The sequence below is a fragment of the Ahaetulla prasina genome, chromosome 8 (genome assembly GCF_028640845.1).
Source record: "Ahaetulla prasina isolate Xishuangbanna chromosome 8, ASM2864084v1, whole genome shotgun sequence".
In the NCBI taxonomy this organism is placed as follows: Eukaryota; Metazoa; Chordata; class Lepidosauria; order Squamata; family Colubridae; genus Ahaetulla; species Ahaetulla prasina.
In genome coordinates this window covers 10,408,857-10,424,574 of record NC_080546.1, presented here as the reverse complement: position 1 = coordinate 10,424,574, position 15,718 = coordinate 10,408,857, and the positions used below count along the sequence as shown (strand labels likewise).

The following is a 15,718-nucleotide window of genomic DNA, read 5'->3' as shown; positions in this document are numbered from 1 at the left end:
AGTATCACTATATTAGATATTTGTTCTGCTTGAATATTCTAAAACACCTATTGCCCTGTGTGAACCCGAAGTAAAATAATCAAGAAATGGCCACAAGGAAAACTTAAAACTCTTTACTTCTGTATTTATTTTTGTCTTTTCTAATGTCAACGTATAATGGCAAATTACCCTGCAAAAAAACCAACAATGGCATCTGATAGGTTACCTATGACAGACCTTAAATGCACTCAAGGCGAGTACAGAAAAAGAAAGGTGGCAAAAGCTCACTTAACCACGGTCTAGCTTAGCAACAGAAATTTTGGGCTGAATTGTGGTCATAAGTCGAGGACTACCCCTATTTCCTTTCCTGCTTTGGAGATTTCTTTTGATATGGGTGTTTGAAAAACCTGAGCTCTTCTAGTGCTTGTGAAGTCAGTAGCTAAGACGCTGAGCTTGTCGATCGAAAGGTCGGCACTTCAGCGGTTCGAATCCCTAGTGCAGCGTAACAGGGTGAGCTCCCGTTACTTGCTCCAGCTTCTGCCAACCTAGCAGTTCGAAAGCACGTAAAAAAAATGCAAGTAGAAAAATAGGGACCGCCTTTGGTGGGAAGGTCACAGCGTTCCGTGCACCTTTGGCGTTTAGTCATGCCGGCCACACGACCACGGAGACGTCTTCAGACAGCGCTGGCTCCTCGGCTTTGAAACGGAGATGAGCACTGCCCCCTAGAGTCAGGAACGACTAGCACGTATGTGCGAGGGGAACCTTTGCCTTTACTAGCGCTCGTGAAGTAAAAGCAAGGAAAGATAAATATAATTCCTGAACACCTCGTGACAGAAAAAAAAACTCTTATCATAAAGACTGGTTGTTCTGGTCGCACCTGCCAACAGGTTAAGCGACGGGGAAGAAAAATGCAGGAGAATCAGAGAAAAAAACAGCAGCCAAAGCAGGATATCCTGCATGGGACAGGAGGCCTGGAAACGCCATTCGTTATTTACCTTTTGACTTTATTTATTTATTATTTAATTTCTATACCGCCCTTCTCCCAAAGGACTCAGGGCGGTTTACAGTCAAAATAAAACCACAGATACAAAAATTAAGAGCAGATTTTAAAGACAAAAATCCAAATTTGGCTAGAAACTATAAAAATCCAATAAAACCCCCATTTTTAGGCCAGTCCTGCGCGATGGAATAGAAACGTTTTCAGCTCACGTCGAAAGGTCCGGAGATCGGGGAGTTGGCGGATCCCTGGAGGTAGCTCGTTCCAGAGGGCTGGAGCCCCCACAGAGAAGGCCCTCCCCCTGGGGGTCGCCAGCCGACATTGTCTGACCGACAGCACCCTGAGGAGACCCTCCCTATGGGAGCGCACTGGTCGATGGGAGGCCACCGGTAGCAGCAGGCGGTCCCGTAAATAACTCGGTCCTATGCCATGGAGCGCTTTAAAGGTGGTAACCAACACTTTGAATTGCACCCGGAAGACCACCGGAAGCCAGTGCAGCCTGCGCAGGAGAGGTGTTATATGGGAGCCTCGAGTTGCTCCCTCTATCACCCGCGCAGCCGCATTCTGAACCAGTTGGAGCCTCCGGGTGCTCTTCAAGGGGAGCCCCATGTAGGGAGCGTTGCAGTAGTCCAGGCGGGAAGTGACGAGGGCGTGAGTGACTCTACATAGGGAAAACTATGTTTCCCTTACACCTGGATGAAACTGTCTATCTAGACCCGTTCCAGTCCGGTTTCCGGCCCGGTTACAGCACGGAGACGGCTTTGGTCGTGTTGGTGGATGATCTCTGGAGGGCCAGGGATAGGGGTTGTTCCTCTGCCCTGGTCCTATTAGACCTCTCAGCGGCTTTCAATACCATCGACCATGGTATCCTGCTGCGCCGGTTGGAGGGATTGGGAGTGGGAGGCACCGTTTATTGGTGGTTCTCCTCCTATCTCTCCGATCGGTCGCAGACGGTGTTGACAGGGGGGGCAGAGGTCGGCTCCGAGGCGCCTCACTTGTGGGGTGCCGCAGGGGTCGATTCTCTCGCCCCTTCTGTTCAACATCTATATGAAGCCGCTGGGTGAGATCATCAGTGGTTTCGGTGTGAGGTACCAGCTGTACGCGGATGACACCCAGCTGTACTTTTCCACACCGGGCCACCCCAACAAAGCTATCGAAGTGCTGTCCCGGTGTCTGGAAGCCGTACGGGTCTGGATGGGGAGAAACAGGCTCAAGCTCAATCCCTCCAAGACAGAGTGGCTGTGGATGCCGGCATCCCGGTACAGTCAGCTGAGTCCACGGCTGACTGTTGGAGGCGAGTCATTGGCCCCGATGGAGAGGGTGCGCAACTTGGGCGTCCTCCTGGATGAACGGCTGTCTCTGGAAGATCATTTGACGGCCGTCTCCAGGAGAGCGTTCTACCAGGTTCGCCTGGTGCGCCAGTTGCGCCCCTTTCTAGACCGGGATGCCCTATGCACGGTCACCACGCCCGTGACGCCTCGCCTGGATTACTGCAATGCTCTCTACATGGGGCTCCTTGAAGGGCATCCGGAGGCTGCAGTTAGTCCAGAATGCGGCTGCATGGTGATAGAGGGAGCCCCTCGTGGTCCCGTATGACACCTATCCTGCGCAGACTGCACTGGCTACCTGTGGCCTTCCGGGTGCGCTTCAAGGTCTTGGTAACCACCTTTAAAGCGCTCCATGGCATAGGGCCGGGTTATTTACGGGACCGCCTACTGCTACCGAATACCTCTCACCGACCCGTGCACTCTCACAGAGAGGGACTCCTCAGGGTGCCGTCAGTTAGGCAGTGTCGTCTGGCGACGCCCAGGGGAAGGGCCTTCTCTGTGGGGGCTCCCACCCTCTGGAACGAACTACCCCCAGGACTTTGTCAACTTCCGGACCTCCGAACCTTCCGTCGCGAGCTTAAAACCCACTTATTCATTTGCGCAGGACTGGATTAGATTTTAAATTTATTGGTTTTAAAATGGGTTTTATTATTTATACTGTTTTTAAATATTCGGCCTTGTAGAATAAGTTTTTTAATTGTTATTTTAATCTGTATTTATATGTTTTTATTTGCCTGTGAACCGCCCTGAGTCCTTCGGGAGATAGGGTGGTATATAAATGCGATTAATAAATAAAAATAAATAAATAAATAAAACTTTAAAACTCTCCCTTAACAAAAAGCAAAAAAAAAAAGAAAAAGAAAGCAAAAGGTAAAATATTCCTAAAATATCTGCCTGATGCACCAAAAATAACTCCAGGTAAAGTTCTTTTTTGTCATGGAGGTGCTTTTGAAGCTTCCTTTCCATTTCACACCATCAAAGACGCAACCTACAATGCCGTTTGAAAAGCGCACGCCTCTTTGGGAGTCAAAGCCACCTCCGGAAGCAAGTTCGGCTCCCTTTCAAATAATGTTAAGTCTTTTGAATTAAGGCATCAGAACTGGATTATTTGATAGCTCCCAGATTCAAGTCAATCTTTGTTTCTCTGCAAGGGTGAAGGGGGGAGGAAAGGGGAGGGGGGAGGAAAAAAAGGGGGAAGGGAAAGGAAGGCAATGAAAAACAGAAGAACTAAAGGAAGGGAATGCAAGAAAGGGAAAAAAGAAGGGAAGGGAAGGGAAGGAAAGGACAGAAAAGGAAAGGAAGAAGAAAGAAGGGAAGGAAAAAGGAAAAAGAAGAGAAGGAACTGGAAAAAAGGAAAGGAAAGAGAATAAGGAAGAAAAGAAAAAGAGAAGGACAAAAAGGAAGGTCAAGGGAGAAAGAAGAAAGGAGAAGGATTGGAAAGGAAAGAAAGAAGGGAAGAAAAAGGAAAAGAAGAGAAGGAAGGAAATGGAAAAAGAAAGAAAAAGGAAGAAGGGAAGAAAGGAAAAGAGAAGGAAAGAAAGAAAGGAAAGGCAAGAGAGAAAGAAGAAAGGAGAAGGAGAGGAAAGGAAGAAGAAAGGAAAAGAAAGAGAAGGAAGGGAAATGGAAAAAAGGAAAGAAAACAGAAAAAGGAAAAAAGAAAAAAGAGAAGGAAAGAAAGGCAAGGGAGAAAGAAGAAAGGAGAAAGGAAAGGAAGAAGAAAGAAAGGAAGAACAAAGGAAAGAAAGAGAAGGAAGAAGAAAAGGAAAGAAAGAAAAAGGAAGAAGGGAAGAAAGGAAAAGAGAAGGAAATAAAGGAAAGGCAAGAGAGAAAGAAAAAAGGAGAAGGGAGAGGAAAGGAAGAAGAAAAGGGAAAGAAAAAGGGAAAAGAAGAGAAGGAAGGGAAATGGAAAAAAGGAAAGAAAACGGAAAAAGGAAGAAAGGAAAAAGAAGGAAAGAAAGGCAAGGGAGAAAGAAGAAAGGAGAAGGAGAGGAAAGAAGAAGAAAGGAAAGAAAGAAGGAAGGAAATGGAAAAAGAAAGAAAAAGGAAGAAGGGAAGAAAGGAAAAAGAGAAGGAAATAAAGGAAAGGCAAGAGAGAAAGAAGAAAGGAGAAAGGAGAGGAAAGGAAAGGAAGAAGAAAGAAGGGAAGAAAACAGAGGGGAAATGGAAAAAAGGAAAGAAAACAGAAAAAGGCAGAAAGAAAAAAGAGAAGGAAAGAAAGGAAAGGAAAGGGAGAAAGAAGAAAGGAGAAAGGAGAGGAAAGGAAAGGAAGAAGAAAGAAGGGAAGAAAAAAGAGGGGAAATGGAAAAAAGAAAGAAAAAGGAAGAACGGAAAAAGAGAAGGACAGAAAGGAAAGGAAAGGGAGAAAGAAGAAAGGACAAGGAAAAGAAAACGTAGGGAAAAAAGAAAGGGGCTGAACCTGGTTCTCCTTTATATGATTCAATCTTTTGTTGGGAACATTCGTCACTTCATCTCGCTTGAGCCTCCTTCTACCTGTCCTTTCACCAAGATAACTCCAAGGAAGCACCATCCATGACCAGAAGTTCTCTGGTTCCATGTTTGCCCCTCCTCCTCTCTCCAGCTCTCCACTGAGGGAGCACAGCGGAGAAAGATCTTACAGGAATTCTTGCATTCTCCTCCTTCCGAGAAGACGGATCTTGATAGCAACAGTGTCGTTTGAGGTCAACAGGACAGGAAAGATTAATATAATCGCCTTCCTAATCAGATTGAGCTAGTCCACAGGTACAATAGTACAGATCAGGGATTGGCTTCCTTTCCAAGGAGGGCTAGAGCCTGGAAATATCTCATTAATTTCTGGTGTTCAATTAATTTCTTTTTTCCCCTCTGGGTCTGGCTCCCCTGGTTTTCAGAAACCATTTTCAATCAACCTGGCTAATAGGAGTTGACAGCACATTCCAGACTTCGGGTCTCTCTTTGATCCAAAGCCAGGAGTCAACTTGAGCAGAGTATCTGCGTTATGGATTTCCAGTCTCAATCTATCCTCCAAATTCATGTGGGTTTTGTTTTGTTTTTTTGCAAATAGGTAGGTGTCTTCCTTGTTAGCAGGGGTGGGGATTCAGCCGGTTCGGAAGAACCGGATGCTAATTTTACAGCTGGTTTGCCGAACCGGTAGTTGCAAGGCCTGGCTGGCTCCGCCCACGCCACCTCGCTCCTCCCAGCAGAGGTGGGTTTCAGCAGGTTCTGACCAGTTCTGGAGAACCGGTAGCGGAAATTTTGAGTAGTTCGGAGAACCGGTAGTAAAAATCCTGACTGGCCCTGCCCCCCCATCTATTCTCTGCCTCCTAAGTCCCAGATGATCGGGAAGAAATGGGGATTTTGCAGTAACCTTCCCCTGGAGTGGGGAGGGAATGGAGATTTTACAGTAATTTTCCCCTGGAGTGAGGTCGGAATGGAGATTTTACAGTATCCTTCCCCTGCCACGCCCACTAAGCCATGCCCACCAAGCCATGCCACGCCCACCAAACCACATCCACAGAACCAGTAGTGAAAAATTTTGAAACCCACCACTGCCTCCCAGGAGTCTCCACGCGGCCCGTTTTGGATGCCAGGTAAGTGCAGGGCCCGCACGGAGGCTCTGGGAGGGTGAAAAACTGAACTTCCGGAAGTCTGGAAACGGGCCTGTTTCTGGCCTCCAGAACGGGCCGTTTTTGCCCTCCCGGAGGCTCGAGGAAAACCTCCGGAGCTTGGGGAGGGTGAAAATGCCCCCTCTCCCCTGTCGTGGTGCAGGAGGCTGAGTAGGCCACGCCCACCAAACAATCGGGCAGGAAACCGATTGCTAAAATTTTTGAATCCCACCCCTGCTTGTTAGCCCTTCACCTTAGCCAGGTTGGATACGCTACTCTCTTCAGCCACTGAGGCCTTATAGAAATTTCCTTCTTGGCATACATGATGCCCATGTGGAGATGGTTTTATGGCATCCCTCAGCCTTCTGCTCCTTTGTGGCTCTCTTTGGGAAAGACTTGTCTATTCCATTTTCAAGAATTTCCCCGATGGGACCATGATGTGGTTCTGACCCATCTATCTGAGCAGGACTCTGGTGCATCTTTTCATATGGCCCAGTTTTGCTCCTCTGTTTCCTCTATTCATCTGACCTATGATTGAAGATGAGCACTAATTTATTGGATTTTTATCCCGCCTTTTTTAAAATTATTTTTTTAAATAGCTCAAGACAGCAAACAAACAGAATGCTCCTTCATCTTCCTCCTCCTCCTCCTGTTTTCCCCACAACAAAACAACCCTGTGGGGTGGGTTGAGTTGAGAGAGAGGGACTGGACTGTCACCTGCGCGGCTCTCATGCCTAAAGTAGGACTAGAACTCCCAGTCTCCTGGTGGTTGGCTCAAAGTAATCCAACAGTTTTTTATGCCTAAAGCAGGACTAGAACTCCCAGTCTCTTGGTGACTGGCTCAAAGTAATGCAACCAGTTTTTATGCCTAAAGTGGGACTAGAACTCCCAGTCTCCTAGTGATTGGCTCAAAGTAATGCAACCGGCTTTTATGCCTAATGTGGGTCTAGAACTCCCAGTCTCATGGTGGTTGGCTCAAAGTAATCCAACCATTTTTTATGCCTAAAGCAGGACTAGAACTCCCAATCTCCTGGTGGTTGGCTCAAAGTAATGCAACCGGCTTTTATGCCTAAAGTGGGACTAGAACTCACAGTCTCCTGGTGGCTGGCCCAAAGTCATCCTGCCAGTTTTCATGCCTAAGGCAGGACTAGAATTCACTGTCTCCTGGTGAATGGCCCAAAATCACCCAGCATGTTTTTATGCTTAAGGCAGTACTAGAACTCACCATCTCTTGATGATTGGTTCAACGTTATCCAGCCGTTTTTCATACAGAAGGAGGAACTAGAACTCACAATCTCCTGGTCGCTGGCCCAAAGTCACCCCGTCAGTTTTCACGTCTAAGGCAACACATTGTCTCCTCATTTCTAGATGAGAACCTTTACCACTAGACCAAAAAAACCACACTTCACAACTCCTTCGCTTAGCAACTGTTGTGTCCTGCCAGCAGCCAGTGGATCTGGCAGCAGATTCGGACAGCGAGGAGGTTGGGGAGGAACATGGGCCAGTCCTGGAGTCTGGGGAAGGCTCTGATGAGGGCTCTGCGTCAGAGGCAGAGAGGGGGTCAGGGTCGTATGCCAGTTATCAGCTGCCTTCGGAGTCAGACATCGGTGAGGCAGATGAACAGCTGGAGCCTGTTCCCAGTGTACGCATGCGCAGAGTTGCCAAACAAAGGGAACAGCTAAAGAACAAGGGTCGACTTAGGAGTAAGGCCACAGGGGGATGAATGGCCCCTCCCAGAGGGAATAAAAGAGGAGTGAAAGGGGAATGGAGTTTGCAAGAGACAAGTATTAGGTCATTTTTGCATGCTTGCCAAGTATTGCAGCATCTGAAAGATATCGGCCTGGCCATTCTCCAAGCCTGATAAAGGTCAGTAATCGTGAACTATCTTGAAAGACTGTGGGAGAGGAAAGACTTTGCTGGAGAGGAATTCACTGTCAATTAAATAAAAGGGGTTTATTGGGATGAGGACTTTGCGCTGCTGGGGAAGCCTAGTCAGAACAGCAACAGAAATGCTGACCTCAATTGTGGGTTGTAAGTCAAGGTCCTGGGCCTCTGTGGCTCTGACTGGTAAGACAGTCTGTTATTAACGGCAGCTGCTTGCAATTACTGCAGGTTCAAGCCCCACCAGGCCCAAGGTTGACTCAGCCTTCCGTCCGTTATAAGGTAGGTAAAATGAGGACCCAGATTGTTGGGGGCAATAAGTTGACTTTATATATAATATACAAATGGATGAAGACTATTGCTTAACATAGTGTAAGCCGCCCTGAGTCTTCGGAGAAGGGCGGGATATAAATGCAAAAAAAAAAAAAAAGGAGTACCTGTAAACAAACATCATATAAAGCTATACGCTGCCCAGAGTCACTTTGAGAGTGAGATGAATCATACCTAAATTTGACAAATAAAAAAATAAATCTGTTCTGTTAATTGGGGGGTTTCTAATCGGAATCTTTCCTCCATTTAGATTTACGCCTCCCAAAATTTGTGAAAACTGACAAAACACGGAAAAGAAACTAAGAGATCCTGTTTTGTCTTCTGGCATGACAAGATCTTTATCCGGGCAGAATAAACCTCTTGCTCTCACCTGTTCTTCAACCGCAGCTTAACTTCATTCAACCAAGATGTTTTGCCAGACCGCCAGTCGGACGTGCGGCCCTCCGAATTCGGAGACTGGGTGGTGTTGGCCGCGGAATGGCCCTCTGCTGCCAAGGTATCTCTGTGGGTCCAAAAGCAAAGGGAAGGTTTGAGACGCCTGCTCATACATCGGTCGAGATAAAGCATCCCTTGTTGAATTGAATATATTTGCGGAGTTCAAGCACTTCGCTTTTCAAGCATTTCCGTTCCAGGTTTCAGTCTGAAGTTTCCTGAAGCGGCTTTCAGGACAGCCTTGACCATGTTGGTGTCCACCAAGGGCAGGGGTCTGCAAACTTGGCTCTTTTAAGACTTGTGGACTTTAACTCCCAGAGTTCCTCAGCCAGCAAAGCTGGCTGAGGAACTCTGGGAGTTGAAGTCCACAAGTCTTAAAAGAGCCAAGTTTGCAGACCCCTGACCAAGGGTATTGAGATCGCAACTGTTTAAATTGCTAGCCAGTATGACTTAAGGCAGAGAGTTATAGGAAACGTATCTCCATATATTTGAAAGTTGTGAGATTAAAAATTGCCATCACAGTACAATTATAAGTAATGTGTATTTAAAAATATCACTTTATGTAAGAATATGGATGGATGATTCTCTCCCTCTCCCTCTCCCTCTCCCTCTCTCTCTCTCTCTCTCACACACACACACACACACACACACACACACACACACACACACAGACAGACAGGTTTATCACAAGATATGAGATTATCAAAAACCAATTTGATCCATGGGATTCAGAATAAAATTCGTTTTTATTCCCAATGTACTTTAAAGCAGAAGAAACTGAGTTGTGCCTTTTCCTTCCTTCCCTTTCTTTCTATTCCTTCCTTCTCTCTCTCTCTCTCTTTTCTTTCTTTCCCTTCCTTCCTTCTTTCCCTTCCTTCCTTCTCTCTCTTTCTTTCTCTTTTCCTTCCTTCCTTTCTATTCTGTCCCTCGCATCCTGGACATAAACTGTTTCAACTCCTACCCTCAAAACGACGCTATAGACGCACACCAGAACAACTAGACACAAGAACAGTTTTTTCCCGAAGGCCATCACTCTGCTAAACAAATAATTCCCTCAACACTGTCAGACTATTTACTGGATCTGCACTACTATTAATCGTTTCATAGTTCCCATCACCAATCTCTTTCCACTTATGACTGTATGACTATAACTTGTTGCTGGCAATCCTTATGATTTATATTGATATATTGACCATCAATTGTGTTGTAAATGTTGTACCTTGATGAACGTATCTTTTCTTTTATGTACACTGAGAGCATATGCACCAAGACAAATTCCTTGTGTGTCCAATCACACTTGGCCAATAAAATTCTATTCTATTCTATTACTTCTCTTTCTTTCTTTCTTTCCTTCTTTCCTTCTTTCTATCCCTTCTTTCTCTCTTCTTTCTTTCTTTCTCTTTTCCTTCCTTCCTTCTCTTTCTTTCTTTCCTTCCTTCTCTCTTTCTTTCTTTTCCTTCCTTCCTTCTTTCTTCCTTCCTTCTCTCTTTCTTTCTCTTTTCCTTCCTTTCTATTCTATCCCTCGCATCCTGGACATAAACTGTTTCAGCTCCTACCCTCAAAACGACGCTATAGAGCACTGCACACCAGAACAACTAGACACAAGAACAGTTTTTTCCCGAAGGCCATCACTCTGCTAAACAAATAATTCCCTCAACACTGTCAGACTATTTACTGAATCTGCACTACTATTAATCGTTTCATAGTTCCCATCACCAATCTCTTTCCACTTATGACTGTATGACTATAACTTGTTGCTGGCAATCCTTATGATTTATATTGATATATTGACCATCAATTGTGTTGTAAATATTGTACCTTGATGAACGTATCTTTTCTTTTATGTACACTGAGAGCATATGCACCAAGACAAATTCCTTGTGTGTCCAATCACACTTGGCCAATAAAATTCTATTCTATTCTATTACTTCTCTTTTCTTTCTTTCTTTTCCTTCTTTTTCCTTCTTTCTATCCCTTCTTTCTCTCTTCTTTCTTTCTTTCTCTTTTCCTTCCTTCCTTCTCTTTCTTTCTTTTCCTTCCTTCTCTTTTCTTTCTTTCCCTTCCTTCCTTCTTTCTATTCCTTCCTTCTCTCTCTTTCTTTCTCTTTTCCTTCCTTCCTTTCTATTCTATCCCTCGCATCCTGGACATAAACTGTTTCAACTCCTACCCTTAAAACGACGCTATAGAGCACTGCACACCAGAACAACTAGACACAAGAACAGTTTTTTCCCGAAGGCCATCACTCTGCTAAACAAATAATTCCCTCAACACTGTCAGACTATTTACTGAATCTGCACTACTATTAATCGTTTCATAGTTCCCATCACCAATCTCTTTCCACTTATGACTGTATGACTATAACTTGTTGCTGGCAATCCTTATGATTTATATTGATATATTGACCATCAATTGTGTTGTAAATATTGTACCTTGATGAACGTATCTTTTCTTTTATGTACACTGAGAGCATATGCACCAAGACAAATTCCTTGTGTGTCCAATCACACTTGGCCAATAAAATTCTATTCTATTCTATTACTTCTCTTTTCTTTCTTTCTTTTCCTTCTTTTTCCTTCTTTCTATCCCTTCTTTCTCTCTTCTTTCTTTCTTTCTCTTTTCCTTCCTTCCTTCTTTCTCTTTCTTTCTTTTCCTTCCTTCTCTCTTTTCTTTCCCTTCCTTTTCTTTCTATTCCTTCCTACTCTCTCATCTTTCTTCCTTTTCCTTCCTTCTCTTTCTATTCCTTCCTTCCCTTTTTTTTCTTTCTTTTCCTTCCTTCCTTCCTTCCCTTCCTTTCCTTTCCTTCCTTCTCTCTCTCTTTCTTTCTTTTCCTTCCTTCCTTCCTTCTTTTCTCCCTCCCCCTCTCTCTCTCCACTTAAGCTATTCCTGTCTGCTATAGCGGTAACAAATAGTTTTCAAACAGAAATTGCAAACTAACTCAATAGTTATGTATTAGTACCAAAATAACACACGTTTTTACCTGCCTCTTGCCTGTGCTACACTGAAAACTGCAAATTAAATTCTACGTATTATCTATCACAACTATTAAAGCTGTTGAGAGATGGTGGGCTGTTTCTCTAATGCACTTCATATAAAAGTAAAATAAAATCCCCTCTTGTTTGTGTTATTAGCTCAATTAATAATTTCTCCATCATACCCCCTTGCATTTACAAGATTATCAGAATTTATCACACACTTCTCTCCCCATGGCATGCATGTGGTTGGTGCAATGAGGACTCCATTAAAAATGCGACGAGAAAGGAAACATCCGAACTCCATTAGTAGAGGATTTTAATTTATTTCGTTTTTTTGCTGTTTTCAGCATGAAAGATCAATCCATCAGAGAAGGGACTGGAAATTTGCTCAGTTTATGCGGGAGCCAGAAAGCCAGAGATACGCATACAACCAAAACAAGATTGCAAGAGGTTTTTTTTTTTAAATGATCCATTGAATAATCAAATCAAGGAAGTCAATATTATTAAAGCTGAAGCTAAGCCTAGCAATTATTCTTCACCTATATTTTGCTTCAAAAGAACTCCATTTTCCTTGTTTGTTATCCACAGGAATAAACGGATCATAATAAGCACCTTGAAATGTACTCTTATCTGGTGGAGTCCTGAAAAATTAATAGATGGGAAAGGTAATTACTTTTCTAAAATATATAGTGGTTTGCTCATAACTAGGTGCAACTGATTTAAGTGTGACATTGTGGAAAGGTTTAGCATCTGCCAAGCGAGAGGCCTGATTTTAGCCACTTTTAATTGGAGATTCCTGCACCCAAACCATAGAATTTCTTTGTGTACAAATAATGGCTGAAATAGTGAACACAACTGGCCCAATATTTGCTTGCACACTAGTGAAGCCACATTTTGACTATTGTGTACAGTTGTGGACACCACGATTGAAAAAAGTTGCTAAGAGCCTAGAAAGTGTGCAGAGAAGAAGCAACGAAGATGATTAGGGGACTGGAGGCTAAAATATATGAAGAATTGTTTCAGGAACTGGGTAGGTGTACTTTGATGAAAAGAAGGCCTAGGGGTGATATGATAGCAATGTCCCAATATCTAAAGGGCTGCCACAAAAAAAGAGGGGGTCAACCTATTCTCCAAAGTACCTGAAGGTAGGACAAGAAGCAATGGATGGAAACTTATCAAGGAGAGAAGCAACCTAGAAATAAGGAGGAATTTCCTGACAGTGAGAACAATCAACCAGTGAGAACCACTTGCCTCCAGAAGTTGTGGATGGTCCATCATTGGAGGTTTTCAAGAAGAAACTGGACCGGTGGTAAAATCCAATATTTTTTTTTTACTACCGGTTCTGTGGGCGTGGCTTGGTGGGTATGGTGTGGCTTGGTGGGCGTGGCAGGGGAAGGATACTGCAAAATCTCCATTCCTACCCCACTCCAGGAGAAGGATATTGCAAAATCTCCATTCCCACCTCACTCTGGGGCCAGCCAGAGATGGTATTTGCCGGTTCTCCGAACTACTCAAAATTTCCGCTACCAGTTCTCCAGAACCTGTCAGAACCTGCTGGATTTCACCCCTGAACTGGACCGCCTGGATAGCTGAATTGGACATCCGCTGACGAGGCCACTGCCAGTGGGATTTGGGGATTCTGCAAACTGCACAGAACCTTAGCTAGAGGTTCTCCCAAACCCCTGCGAACCCCCAGCAGCCCCACCCTCCTTGGTCCTCTTAAGAATCCAACTTTCTGATCTTGGAGAAAGAAGAAAACAAATACAGGGAGGAAGGAAAAAGTTCTAAACTTCTCCTGCTGTCAGATCTGGATTGGGATGGGTGGGTGGGGGAAGAGTATGTTGTATATTTGGTGGGTTGAGAGCTTAAGATGGTTTGGATGGTTGAGATTCCATTACCATGAAGGACACTTCTACTCTGGGTGCTCAACCCTCCCTCCCTTTGTCCTCCCCCTTGTTGCAAGAATGCTAAGCCCCTGCATTGCTGACCCTTGAAGCCTGATTGGGGAAATGCAAGAATGCTTTCACCTTCGATTTCAGCATCTGAACAATATTCCTGCACTCCAGATCTTCCGTCACCTGTTTAACTCCCACCTCACTTGGGGTTTTCGCTCCCTACTTGGCCACACTCTACCAGCTGTTCTTGGGTCTGCAGGGTGCTTCTCCTCAGCAACCAAGGAGACCATGAACGTAAAGAGAAAAATTAAAGAGTCCAGTCTTATTCCAGGATTCGTTCCTTTCCTGAGGAGGGGAAGCCTGTCAGTTTTGAAGGCAATTTTCTTTTTGCTTCTTAACTGCCACATATTTTAGCTGGGGAAGTTGGGAGAGGGTTGTTCTTGGAGCAGTAGAAAGTTAGTCATAACAACATTCCGCATTCAAGGACATCCTGCGTCTGATGGAGACTGCCTGAAGAATGTATCCAATTGAGTGTGAAGAGTTGATTGTACAATGGGATGAACTTGTGGGTGTGGGCCAGGGCTGCGAACTGTCAACTGGGTGTGGAAAACCTGGAAGCTTTCAGTTTCGAGTTTTCCCAGCTGTGCCAACATGACATCTCTAATAAATTGGAACTTTGAGGAACCTCAAGCCTCAGAACTTTATTTCACTGGGGGTGTTCTTTGGAACCTTGACAACTGCATTTCTTCAAGAAGAAAATATTTGTAGCTTGTAGCTTAGGGTTGAACTGTGGGGTCCTTGGTGTCCTCTGTGCTTGGGAGGTTTCCTGGCAGTTTCATCACCAAACTAGGCAACATCAAACTATCAGTGCTTGAAAGCCACCTGTTCTGTCCCCCTTGCCTCAGTCCGAGCGATGACTTAATTAGCTGGCACTATCAGCTCTGGCAGCAAACTAGCGTGCGTCTGCCAAGTGTCTCTGTTATCTCTCTTGATGAGTCAATCAGGAACAAATAGTACTTCAGCTCTAGTTAAGCAGTTGATTTGCTTGCTACGAAGAGGTACAGCAGCCCTTGCTGCTTTTATATCCTGTGGGGTGTGGCTCCATGACTCAGCACTTCCTAAGCCTGCCCCACCCCTGCTTCTGTTGTTCCCGCCTCTCCTGCCTACGAAACCTAGGATCCAGCCAGGCCTGATTGCCATCAGCCAGGTCTGGAGGCGTGGCCTGGGGGGGGAAAGAGTCAGGGGACGGAGGCCTCGTTATCTCCTCCACCTGGCCTGCCTCTGGTTCCTGGAGTTGAACTAGGGAAGCCGGTGCTCCAGAGGTAAGTCCTGATGGTCCTTCCCCCTCACTTTCCGAGTCACTTTCTGGCACGGGGCCCAGCTCGGGGGGCGCAGACACAACACCACCAAACACCAATGATGTTACCTAATCTGGTAATAAAACATCTGCGAGAAAACTCACCAAGCTTGGAGAACACCAAAGACCCTACAGATTTCCACAACCTGGCAACCTTCAAGTGTGTTGGCTACCTTGGGTCAGTATTTAAGTCCAGTTCAGTGCATTTATGGACTTGGAGGAGTCAAGGAGAGGTCAAAGAGTTGGCTATGACCTGGGAATCTCCAATATTATCTCCATCATGAAATCATGAGAACTTAGCTTGGACCACAAGAGACCGGCATTCCATTTTCTGCTCAGCTTTAAAATGAAAATGAATACCTTTCAGCAAGCATAAGCCTAATCTACTTCACAAGGCATTGAGAGGATAGAAACGGATAATCTCCTATAACTCACGGAGTAAGGCCGAGATGTCCACATATGAAACACATCAGTATTTCCCAGATCCATGCAGAAGTTTTGCATGGATTAGTGTGATATATTGTTAATTATGAGGCAGGGATCTCTAGCCGAGAGATTAAGGCTGTGCCAGTCCTTCCAATGGGGTGCTTTAGGACAGGGTTCTCTAACCTTGACAATTTTAAGACTTATGGACTTCAACTCCCAGAATTCCTTAGCCAGACATGAGGAATTCTGGGAGTTGAAGTCCATAAGTCTTAAAAATTACCAAGGTTGGAGATCCCTGCTTTATGATACGTGACAGAGAAGCCAAGTGCCTCTTCTTGAAGCATTTCAGCAGGTGTCTACGGAGATTCTCAATCATCCAAGTCATGGTTGTCCCAAAGATGTTTTCTCCAAAAGGCAACCAGACTTTCTTGGTATTTTCTTTTTTGAAAACGTTTTCGCTTCTCAGCTTCACTGAAGAAGCTTTTTGGATGAGAAGTGAAACATCTTCAAAGAAAAAACCAAAAAGTCCAGTTGCCTCTT

The 15,718-nt window shown here is 44.9% G+C and overlaps 1 protein-coding gene across 2 annotated transcripts in view; it reads right to left on the bottom strand.

The window, feature by feature from the left end:
- Nucleotides 1–15,718, bottom strand: part of SHROOM3 (shroom family member 3) — a 261,704-nt gene that overhangs the window by 47,569 nt on the left and 198,417 nt on the right. For both annotated transcript variants that reach the window (XM_058193382.1, XM_058193381.1), the window contains exon 2: nucleotides 8,467–8,598. The gene's annotated coding sequence lies outside the window, so the exon portion shown is untranslated. The remainder of the gene's footprint in view (nucleotides 1–8,466; nucleotides 8,599–15,718) is intronic.